Source organism: Babylonia areolata, chromosome 28 (assembly GCF_041734735.1).
Source record: "Babylonia areolata isolate BAREFJ2019XMU chromosome 28, ASM4173473v1, whole genome shotgun sequence".
Lineage (NCBI taxonomy): Eukaryota > Metazoa > Mollusca > Gastropoda > Neogastropoda > Buccinidae > Babylonia > Babylonia areolata.
The window spans coordinates 10,867,288-10,879,793 of record NC_134903.1 but is presented as its reverse complement, the minus strand read 5'-3'; the positions used below and the strand labels follow the sequence as shown (position 1 = coordinate 10,879,793).

The 12,506-nt window shown below is 44.9% G+C and overlaps 1 protein-coding gene across 1 annotated transcript in view; it reads left to right on the top strand.

Annotated features, from left to right (window-relative positions):
- Window positions 1-12,506, top strand: part of LOC143301854 (uncharacterized) — a 102,146-nt gene that overhangs the window by 69,951 nt on the left and 19,689 nt on the right. The gene's annotated exons all lie outside the window — the stretch shown is intronic.

The window sequence follows — 12,506 nt, the reverse complement described above, 5'->3', positions numbered from 1 at the left end:
GAGAGAATACAATTGTGTAGGAGGGGGGGAGGGGTGCACGCCTGCACAGACGCTCAGAAAATTGTTTTTGGTTGGAAGCTTGCATCCGCACAGTGAATGAATGTAACTTATGTTTCTGTCTTGATCCATGCGAGTTGTTGCTCTGCCTCCCCCCCACTCCCCCCCCCCCTCCACCCTCTCACCCCCCAAAAAAGCTCATTTAAAAGTTAGTCCACTCGTACTGGTCACATCTTCACTATTTCTGCAGGAAGCTGTAAAATCTTTGAGGAGAATCTGAATGAGACACAGACCCCACTCACCCGCTCCCACCCCCACCCGACCCCTTAAAAAAAAAATATATAAAAAAAACGAAAAGAGATACAGTGTGCAAAAAATTCAAACCTTGGAATCCATGATACCCCCCACAACCCCCCACACACAACACCCTCCCCCACCCCCTCCTCCCCCAACCAGCAGCAACAAGGGGGTATTGGGGGTATGTCCATGGAGGTGTCATCTACCTTCTTGGGTTACCCGGTGAGAAGATCATCTTTTTGGGGGGGGGAAGTGACGTCCCTTTGTGTGGTGCTGACTGCTGTGGCCCATGATTTATGATTCCCTGGGCCCTGGTAGGGAGTTGTGAGGGGGTTTAAGGGGGGAGGGGCCAGAGACAGGAGCAAACTGCTTTATCAGGGTTTTCAGCAGGGGGTATATCTCTGACCACTTTAAAGACTTGGCTGCTTTTTGTTGGGGTTAGGGTAGGGGTTGGGTGGAAGAGTTGTGTGTATGGGGGTGTGGGTGGTGGGGTGGGAGGGCATAGCTTTGTTGAGGTGACAGGAAAGATAAGAGATGGGGGGGAGGGGGGGGGGGGAGGGGGGGGATAGGAGGGATTGTGTGATGTGTGTGTCTGTGATGTCCTTGAGGAGGAGCATGTGTGTGCTTGTTCGTGGATTGTTGAGAGTCCATGGTGTGTGTGTGTGTGTGGTGTAGTGTTTGTGTGTGTTGGTGGGGGGGTTGGGGGGCAGGGGGGGGGGCACGGGTTGGGGAGGGGGGGTGTTCCTGTGTGTGTGTGGGGTATGTATGTGTGGGAGGGTGGGTGCATATGTGTGGTGTGGGTGTGCTTTATCATTGACACATTCTGTTTGTCTTGCCGAGTCTTGAATATGATGTCGTGTGTTGTCAGTTTTTTGTAAGCATTTTCCCCCTTGCATTGATGTTAATTTGTTAGCGGTCTGGACCTCTGTGCTAAGGATGTGGAGGTGCATTATAAGTACCCATTATGATTGTTGTTATTGACCCAACACTCCGCCGACCTCCAGAGCCAACCATTCCACTCTGTGTTCTTTGATGAAATGTTGAGCATCCACTTGCACTGTTAACACAGCAAAAATTTCAGTCTAACTCGGTACAAGCAAGCGCAATGATTTTATTATCGAGTTCCGGGCTTCAAACTGCACGCGACTTGCCGTTGTGTCTAAATGAAAACCTGGTCAGACATAGGGTTGGTAAATGGTAAATGTCAGCGACTGCAGTGAAAATGGTATCTCACACACACGCACACGCACACACACACACACACACACACACACACACACGTACACGCACGCATGCACGCACATCAAACTGTAAGTTGATAGTCTAGTCACATGGCTTCACCCAGTAACCTTGAGAGAGACGACTGAAAGCAAAGGACTCTGCAGGAAAGAATTGATCTTGTAGCAGGGAGTGGCTGCGTTGTCTGGAAGAAAGTATGTAGTTTTAAATGCTGTAACTTCAGACAGATTTCATCATCTTTCTTTCGTCATCATCGTTGACTGCTTCTCCTACCTTCTTCTTTTTTTCTCCTTCTTGTTCTTCTCCTGTGTGTGTGTGTGTGTGTGTCCGTCCCCACGTGCACACACTTATGTGTATTATGATGCAATGATTTTCTTTTCATTACCTTGTTATTGTAAGTTATTGTCATCAGCATTGTCTTCTTCTCCTTTCTTTTTCTTTTTTTCTCCTTCTTCTTGTTCTTCTCCTCTGTGTGTGTGTGTGTGTGTGTCGCCGTGTGCGCATACTTACGTGTATTATGATGCAATAATTTTCTTTTCATTACCTTGTTATTTAAGTGGAATATTCAAGTGATTCTTCTTCTTATCCGTTTTTCTTTTTGTTTTGATTTAATTACCCTATATTATTATTATCTTTTTTCATATATTATTATTCTTGTTATTTTCATGCTTTTTTTTTTCCTTGGTTGAGCAGAATTGTAAATAAATAAATAAAAAAAAGAAAAAAAAAGGGCCTTCATTGCGCGGAATTCTTGACCCATTACACACTCGTTCATTAATTCATTCTCCTCCTCCTCCTCCGGAAGTTGGGGGGGTGGGGGTCAGAGAGAGATTGTGACAGAGATCTGTGGAAGTGAGAAGGAAGCTGTGGGAGGGTGGAAAAAGAGAGGGATGGAGAGATGAGGTAAAGATAGCCACACACACACACAAAGAGAGGAAGAGTGATCATATTTCCCCAATCTCCTCCACCCCTCGCCCTCCTCACCCTTCACCCCCACCCCCACCCCCACCTTCACAGCTGTCTGTGTGATAACAATACAGGCAGGGAGATGTAGGGGCCCATTACCTTATTGTGTGTGATATGCTGAACTGAAAGTGTGTGTCCTCTCTCTCTCTCTCTCTCTCTCTCTCTGTGTCTCTCTGTCTGTCTGTCTGTCTGTCTGTCTGTCTCTCTCTCTCTCTCTCTCTCTCTCTCTCTCTCTCTCTCTCTCTCTCGCTTTCATTTTATTAAATATTGTGTAGACCCTATTCAGGGCGGGGACTGGATGTAAAAAAGCACACCAGTGCTTATCTATTATCCTCGAAATAAAGAATTTGTCTTGTCTTGTCTTGTCTTGTCTCGCTCTCTCAGTGTTGTGTGTGTGTGTGTGTGTATGTTTGAGAAAGAGGAGTGAGACGGAAGTATATGAATGCGTACATACAAAATGAATACTTTTATCACTATGCGTGTGTGTGTGTGTGTGTGTCTGTGAAAGAGGCAGTGAGACAGGAAAGAGGAAGAGAGAGAGAGAGAGAGAGAGAGAGAGAGAAAGAAAGAAAGAAGGGTAGACGGAAGACCAAGATCCGGAGTAAGGACAGAAAGATTGAGGGGGGAGGGGAGGAAGCTGATGGAGACAGATGGACACACACACACACACATATGTGTGATGGCCTAGAGGTAACGCGTCCGCCTAGGAAGCAAGAGAATCTGAGCGCGCTGGTTCGAATCACGGCTCAGCCGCCGATATTTTCTCCCCCTCTACTAGACCTTGAGTGGTGGTCTGGACGCTAGTCATTCGGATGAGACGATAAACCAAGGTCCCTGTGTGCACCACGCACTTAGCGCACGTAAAAGAACCCACGGCAACAAAAGGGTTGTTCCTGGCAAAATTCTGTAGAAAAATCCATGTCAATAGGAAAAACAAAAAAAAAACTGCATGCAGGAAAAATACAAAAAAAGAAAAAGAAAAAAAAAGGTGGCACTGTAGTATAGCGACACGCTCTCCCTGGGGAGAGCAGCCCGAATTTCACACAGAGAAATCTGTTGTGATAAAAAGAAATACAAAAAATACAAAACAAAACAAAATATATATATATATATATATATATATATATATATATATATATATATATATATATATATATATATGTATAGACTAAGAGAGACAGTCAGACAGACAGACAGATAGGCATACAGAGATATGATATTTCCCCAGACACAAGAACACTGCCTTACTTTTCCTGCGCAGTTAGGTAACAGACATCCTATGCCCCGCTTTGGTTTTTCCCATAGCTGTGTGTGTGTGTGTGTGTGTGTGTGTGATAAACATGTTAAAGGTAGGTGAAGGGTCACCACTCCCACCCCCTCACCCCCACCCCCCACCTCCCCACCCCCCCACCTCCCAACCTTTCTGCAGTGGCTTGAGTTGAAGTCTGAAATGGACCTGTGGTGTACTGCAACATTATCGGGTTGTGTCATTTTGTTGGTGGTTGTAATACTCTGTCTACATACCTACCTACCCCTACCCTGATAACTGCTCCACTGGGTGTGGGTGGGTGTCTGTTCTGTGCACTGATAAACTGAGGGTTCTGTGTGTGTGTGTGTGTGTGTGTGCGTGTGTGCGTGCATGAGTGCGTGTGTGTGAGAGAGGGGTTCTGTGTGTTCGAGAGAAAGAGAGAGAGTGGAGGTGTATGTGAGAGAGAGAGAGAGAGACAGTGTGTGTGAGAGAGAGAGATTGTGAGAGACAGATATGGAGAGGGAGTGTGTGTGTGTATGCATGTGTGTGCGTGTGTGAGAGAGATATACTGTGAAAGAGAGATATGGAGAGGGAGTATGCATAAATTATGCATGTGTGTGTGTCCTTGCGAGCATGCATATGCTCTTGTATATGTATGAGGAGAGAGAGAGGGAGAGTGTGTGTGTGTGTGTGTGTGTGTGATAAGGAGGGGAAAGTGTGTGTGTGTGTGTGTGTGACTGCTGTCTGGATGGAGCAAGAACATGAATGAAAAGTAACAGGGGGGGAAGGTGGGTTGTGGGAAGTGGGGGAGGGAGGAGGGGGAGTTGTTTGCCAAGAGCCAAACTCTTAGGGAAAAAAAAAGAGACCCCAGACCTTGAGCCAAGGGCCACTCCATGCATGTCTCATTTTTTTGCCCATGTGGGAGCAATAGCTGAGTGGTTAAAGCATTGGGACTTTCAATCGGAGGGTCCTGGGTTCAGATCTCAGGCTGGAGATTTTCCCGGTCTCCCAGGTCAACATATGTCTAGACCTGCTTGTGCCTGTACCCCCTTGGTTTGTATACGCACGCAGAAGATCAAATATGCATGTTAAAAATCATGTAATCCATGTCAGTGTTCGGTGGGTTATGGAAACAAGGACATACCCAGCATACACACCTCCGGAAATGGAGTACGGCTGCGTACATGGCAGGGTAAATAAAACGGTCATACTCCTGAGTGTATGTGTGCGTGCCTGAAATCTGATTGAATGACACAGGACACAAATGATGAGCACCCAGTGGCACCCAGGATAGGCAGCCGTTTTGCAGATGACCCCGAGTTCATAAAGCGCTTAGAGCTTGGTCTCCGACTGAGGATAGGCAGTATATAAGTATCCATATCAAATCAAATCAAATCAAATCTGGATATCTCGGTTCCCCTTTTTCACCATGTCCACGTCTCAGTCTGAGTCTCTGCTCTTTACCTTGCATGCTGCAGCAGCAGAGTGATAAAATGCAGGTGAGCCACCAAGAGGCAGGGGGAGTATTCCTGTATTGTGTTTTGTCACAACAGATTTCTCTGTTTGAAATTCTGGCTGCTCTTCCCAGGGAGAATTGTGTCACTGCAGTATTGTGCCCTTCCATCCCCCCCCCCCCCACCCCTGTCTAAGTGTATTTGTTTTCCAATCAAAGTGGATTTTTCTACAGAATTTTTGCCAGGGACAAACACAACCCTTTTGTTGCCATGGGCCTTTCTGTTTATCGTCTCATCCATATGACCAGCGGGCAAGACCTGACCACTGAAGGTTTAGGGGAGAGGGAGAGAAAATGTTGGCGAGTGTGGGAATCGATCCCAGGCGCTCCGATTCTCTCGCTTCCTGGGCCTACAGATTACCACTGGGCCACCACCCACCCCACTTCAGAGGTGTCGGTCAGCGTCTTGGGGGCAGGAAACAGCAGTGGTAGCAGGGTCAAGTGGCCTCCCCTTGTAGGGGGCGAGGCAGGCGGTTGTGACCCTTTAACGAAACCACGAGCAAGACAGAATGTTTGTGATGGTACTTATTTTTTTTTATCCTGTGGCAAAAAACCGTTGATGACATCAGATACTGTCATGGCAAAACTGTGACAAATGAGACAGAAGATTGTCATGGTGATTTTTATCCTGTGGCAAAACTGCTAGTGGCTCAAGGTGACAATTATTGTCAGACTTATTTTGATCCTGAAGCTAAACTGCAGATGATATAGAACTTTGTCATGGGGGTTTTGATTCTGTGGTTAAATCGACAGTTGACACAAATACTGTCACTATAATTTGGGGCCTGATGCAGAACTGTGAATGACACAAATACTGTCACTGTGATTTTGATCCTGAAGTGGAACTGCAAATGACATGGAATATTGTCATGGTTCTTCTGATCTGAAGCAAAGCACTAAAGCAGTGAATGACACAAACATTGTTGCCAGGATTCTTATCTTAAAACGAACCCAAAATGACACTGACATTGTCGAGTGATTTTGATCTTGTGGCAAAACTGTAAAAGACTCCAAACCATTGTCATGGTGTTTGTGATCGTGGACCAAAACTGCCAACGACAGAGAACATTGATGACAGTGTGGTTTGATCCTGTGGATTGTTGTAAAACAAATGAAAAAGAACATTGTCACAATGCTTCTGATTCTGTGGCAAAACCACAAACGACACGAACATGGTCACGGTTTGTTTTTGTTTAATCCTATAGCGTTTTGGCAAAGTAATTGATTGTAATTCTGTTTTTAATTTTTGTTAAATAAACTTTAATTTGCTGCCGTATTGTCTTTGCTGTTTCAGTGGCATCACCTCCCCCCCACCTCCCCACACACACATTGCTTGAGTCCCCCATGTGCAGACACACCCAGGTTTGTCTGTCACAGTCCCAGTGGTGGCGTGGCAGAATGGGTTAGGTGTTGGACCTCTGATCCAGCAGTGTTCACCAGTGATCAGGGTTCCAGTCCCTGTTTCAGCATGGTGTTGTGATCTTGGGACAGATATTTTCATTTTGTTTTTCTCTCTCTCTCTCTTTTTTTTTTTTTTTCCCCCTTGCATTTAAGGTTAGTAGGCCTCCTTCGGTCATGGCTGACCATGGATTACTACTACTAAGCCTGGGCAATGTAATATGGAAGACAGGCTGTTGCCCATGCAGCTTGTCCCCCCTCTCCACCTCGCTGACAGATCCAAAGGAACAGCAAGGCTGTTACGTTTTGGTGCCAACGCGGCCGCAGGAGCTGCCGGAAAGTGACAAAGTTTGCCATCCAACCGCCTTAGAGGCCCCACACCAGATTTTCTGTCAGGGTTTACTCCCTTAGCTAGGTGGCCGCAGGTAGCTCTCCAGAGCTGGCGCCCTTTGATGGGTCATTTATTTCCACCAGGGTGTCTAGCCACCCTCCTCACCATCCTTCTGAGAGGACTGGTGGGGGTGGTGGTTTAGTCGCCAGCAATTCAACCCTGTGACAGGTAGTACTGGGATCCAGGTTACCAGTAGCAGATATATCTACCTGACCTGACATACATTTAAGGTTATATTTCTCATATTTAAACATCATCATCATCATCATTACCAGAATTTTGCACAGTTCATACATATCACTGTAGACGAAATACACCATTGACACAGTAAGCTATTACAGATTTCTGATTTTTTTTTGTCACTCCACTCAGGTGTGAATAGAGTACCTGACTTCGGGTTGGTCAAAGATAAAACCGTGGAAGGAGATGATGAGGCCCCCTGCCTTGAATCCTGTGCTGAGCCCTAGACTCAGTGGATAGGAATTCGTGCCGAAAAAGGCTTTTAGACTTTTTAAAATTTATTTTTTAGCTTTAGTCGGCCAGTGCCAGCAGTCTACAGGGAACTTGTCAGTGTTTGGTGGGCTGGAAGCCACACAGTAATAAACGTCACAGATGTTATCACAATACTTTTGATCGTTGAGTAAACACCACCACAGGGATTATCTCTGCTGTGGAACTTGAAGAGATTTGGAAGGCGGCGGTTAACAAGGGGGGGAGGGGGGGGGAGAAATTAGGATTGACACTAATTAGTAGCACAGTGCTTTTAATCATACAGGAAACCAGTAAATGACACTGTGGTTATCACTGTTGTGCACCAGGACAGATTGGGAAGGGTGGTTAAAGAAAAGAAAGAAGACAATAAAGAGTAGATGCAGTGCTTTTTATCATACAGTCCAAATGCAAACATCTAGTGACTCATGATAATTATCACTGTTGTGTTGTTTTTTTTTCTTCTTCTTCTTCTGTGTTTGTGGACTGAAACACCCACATACTCTCACGTTAGAGGGGATTTGTTTCTCAATCGACGGGTGCAATAGCCGAGTGGTTAAAATGTTGGACTTTCAATCTGAGGGTCCCGGGTTCGCATCTCGGTCACGGCGCCTGGTGGGTGAAGGGTGGAGATCTTGAACACAGTGTATGTGACCTGTGTGCTTATGGACACAAAGAAGTGGGAGGGAGCTTGGGGTGGAGGGGTGTGTGTGTGGGGAGAGGGGGAAGGGGGGTTGGAGGGTCCCCACCCCCCCACCCCCCAGGAACTGCATGACTTTTTCTCGTATTTCAACCCAGGGCCCTCCGATGGAACACCCAACACTTAAAACAACTCAGCTGTGGGTGCAGATTGAAAATTCAGCACTTTAATAACCACTTAGCTGTGGCTGAAAAATCCAACACTTTAAAAACCACCTGTGACATAGGAGTCTGTGAGCATCCAACACTTTATTAACCTCTTAGTTTCTGGTGGCCATCACTGCGATTGTGGAAGAGATCAGATTGGGAAGATGGAAACAGTACCAGGAGAGAAATGGGGATGGTGGGGGGGCGGGTGTGGAGAGGGGTGGGTTGGGGGGGCGATGGCGGGTTGGGGGTGGGTGGGGGGGGGCAAAGGATGGAAGGGGGAATGTGGGGAGTTGACAGGTGTGAGAGGGGGAGAAAAAGGAGGGGCGTGGGGGTGGGAGAGTGTGTGTGGGGGGGGTGTGTGTTTGTGGTGGTGGTGGTGGGGAGGCGAAGGGTAGGGGGTGGGTATGAAGTCTGTGAAGAAGTGGTAGATTGTTGTGTGGGGTGTGGTGTGTGTGGAAGGGGGTGGGGGGGTGGGGGGGGGGTGGTATGGAATGAGATAACAGACTGCAGGTTGTATCTGTGTCCCAGTCTGTTTCTGTCTGTCTTGTCTGTCTACACTGCTGCTGCAGCTGCTGACTTGGTCCTTAGGGGCTGGCTGGCTGGCTGGTTGGTTGGTTGGTTGGCCTGGTCAGTGGAGTCAGACTGTTGGGAGTCTTTGATAAACTGTCTTCTCTGATAAAGTACCTTGGGGGTGGGGTGGGGGTGAGGGCTAAGGCTTTGCTTTGTACACCCCTTTTAAAAAATTTTGAAAATTTTATATATAAAAATTTCCTTTAGTTTGTGTGTGTGTGTGTGTGTTTCTTCCACCCCTCCCAGAGCCCCCCTTTTTTTTTTGAATTATTGATTTATTTTGTAGTTTATAGGGGATTAGTGTTTGAGAAAGAGAGGCATGCCCCCTTCTGGATTTGATGTTGTATCCAGCATTTTTTAAATTTATTTATTCATTTTTGTTTTGTTTTTGAGGGGGTGGGGCTGATAGAGTTCTTTGAACTCCATTTGTGCTTTCTTTCTTTCTTTCTTTTATACGTATTTATTTATTTTTAAGGGATAATACACAGCACTAAGACAGCAGCAACAACAGTGAAAAGGGGGTAGGGGTGGAAACCTGAGGAACAGAATGAGGTAGAAAAAATATAATTTTTCTGATTTTTTTTTTTTCTTCTGTTGGTTGGGGGGTGTGGGGGTAGTGAAGGAGATGGATAAAACGTGTTGAAGTGATTTTTTAAAATTGTTCCCACTCATAGCAAACCAAAACAAAATGAATCACTAACAGTATGTGACAGGTTTCGTAAATTATTCTTTTGAAATTCTGTGGAACTTTTTGGAACCTTTCACCTGAAGTGATTTTAGGCACTGTGTCATGTGTGTGTGTGTGTGTGTGTGTGTGTGTGAATGCCTGTGAACTTGTGTGTACACATGTACTGGCGTACATGTGTGTGTATATGTTGTCTGAGTGTTTGTTCATACTTACATGTGTGTGTGTGTTACACGCGTATGTGTGCATGCACATTGGTACATGTGTATGGATTTATGTATGTTAATGTGTGTAAATGTACTTGTATAGATATGTATGCATGTGTGAGAGAGAGAGTACAGATGTGTGAGTGTATGTAGGTGTGTGTGTGTATGTAGGTGTGTGCGTGTGTACATTGTGTGTGTGTGTGTGTACATTGTATGTGTGTGTGTACATTGTGTGTATGAATAAGCGTGTTCAAGTGTTCATTTGTATATGTGTATGTATGCATCCATGTACAATGTGTTTGTGTGAGAGTGTTCATGTGTACATGTGTGTGTAAGCGATGGCCACTTGCCAACTCATACGGGTTGCCTCAAGATCTGTACTGCACAGCAGATAACTCAAAATAGATCGTGTGAAAAAAAAGAAAGAAAAGAAGAAAAAAAAAGACAGCAGGAAACTACATAAATCATATTTTAATCTTTGGCAGGTTCCACCTTGTGGCATTTTCCATTTGTAACGATTGCATGTGTTTCTGTGTGTAAGGCAAAATGATGTGAAAAGCATTGGCTGAAAAAAAGACATATATGTATATTGCTCTTGTGCTGAACAGCATTTGTGAATGATGTTTCTTCGAGAATCAGTATGTCAGTTTCTAAAAGCAAGAAATGCTGCTGAAATTTTCAAAATATTGAAGATGATGGATATCTGTGTTGGAGATAATGGATATCTATGTTGATTTTACAGCTTTCATTCTTATGTGATGGATTGATAAAGGTGATGGTTACTAAGGACTTAACAACGTCTATCATTCTTTCGTCTTGCCAGTTTAGGTTATGCTTGCATTTGTATGTTCCTTGAAAATGCCATGTTTACCACAGACAACAAGCATATGTGCATACATGCACATGTGTTAGCACAAACCGACATGCTTGCCCATGCATGTACCAGCACACTTACATATGTACATGCTCACACGTGCTTCCTCAAACACACAACCATACGTACATTCACACGTGTACAACTTTTCAGCACGTCGGCATAGGCAGCAAGAGAATCTGAGCTGACAGGTTCAAATCCTAAGCTCTCCGGTATTTCCTCCCCCTCTGCTGGACCTTGAGTGGTGTGGTCTGGAGCCAGTTGCATTGCTCGGACGGAAGAGCCTAGTATGGTCGTAACCTGCTACTAACTGTGTGTTAGTATGGAACTGACCAATGGCGTAGTTCAGTCAGCATAGGCATTTAGTCACGTGTAACTGTCAAAAAGTTAGAACCAAGCAATGCAACTGGCACCTGGACCCGATTCATTCAGATGAGATGATGAACTGAGGCCGTGTGTGTCGTATGCACGTAGCGTGTGAAAAAAAACCCCACAGAAACGAGTTGTCTTATGGGAAACATTTTGCAGAAAAATCGGCTTTGATAGGAACACAAATGCACTTTCAGAAGGAAAAAAAAAAAAGAAGAAAAAAACAAACTGTGACAGTGCACAGTAGCGTTACACTCTCCCCGGGGAGAGCAGCCCACCAGGAAGACGGGCGCAATAGCCGAGTGGTTAAAGCGCTTTAGTTGGACTGTCAATCTGAGGGTCCCGGGTTCGAATCACGGTGACGGCGCCTGGTGGGTAAAGGGTGGAGATTTTTACGATCTCCCAGGTCAACATATGTGCAGACCTGCTAGTGCCTGAACCCCCTTCGTGTGTATATGCAAGCAGAAGATCAAATACACACGTTAAAGATCCTGTAATCCATGTCAGCGTTCGGTGGGTTATGGAAACAAGAACATACCCAGCATGCACCCCCCCGAAAACGGAGTATGGCTGCCTACATGGCGGGGTAAAAACGGTCATACACGTAAAAGCCCATTCGTGTGCATACGAGTGAACGCAGAAGAAGAACAAGAAGAAGCAGCCCACCAGGAAGAGCAGCCCCAAAATTTCACACAGAGAAATCTGCCGTCACAAACAGTAACACAACTTAACGCAATGCAGTGCACTGCAAGACCAAACAACAGAACACAAGACAAATATGATGTTTTGTTTTGCTGACTGGCACCTTGCAGACAGACTCAAACTGATGAAGGAGGAGGACATTATTATCATTATTTTTTTTTTAAAATTATTATTATTATTGATATTGTTATTATTTACAGAATACTGAATACTTTATTATCTCATCAAGAGAAATTCATTTGTGGTGTAAAACATATAAACATAACACGAAAATCACCATCGTTCAAATTGTATACATAAAAAAAAGACACAAATTGCTTATATATGTCAACCTAGGGCAGCCCATGCGTTCAGTCAGTAATCGCAGTGTGTGTACATGTGTACAACAACAACAACAGGATTAGTATTTACATTATTGATATTATACCTCTGAAAACAGAGTATGGCTGCCTACATGACCGGCTAAAAAGGGTCATACACGTTAAAGCCCACTCGTGTACATACAAGTGAATGTGGGAGTTGCAGCCCACAAAGAAAGAAAAAGAAGAAGCAGAATGATTATTATTCTTCTTCTTGTCATCATCATCATCATCATCACCATCATTATAACTGTTATTAGCATTTTCATCATTTTTTTTATTTTTCTTCTTTTTTTTTTTTTTTTTAATATAATGATTATTACTGGTAACCCCAAGGTGAGGCCGGAGGATAT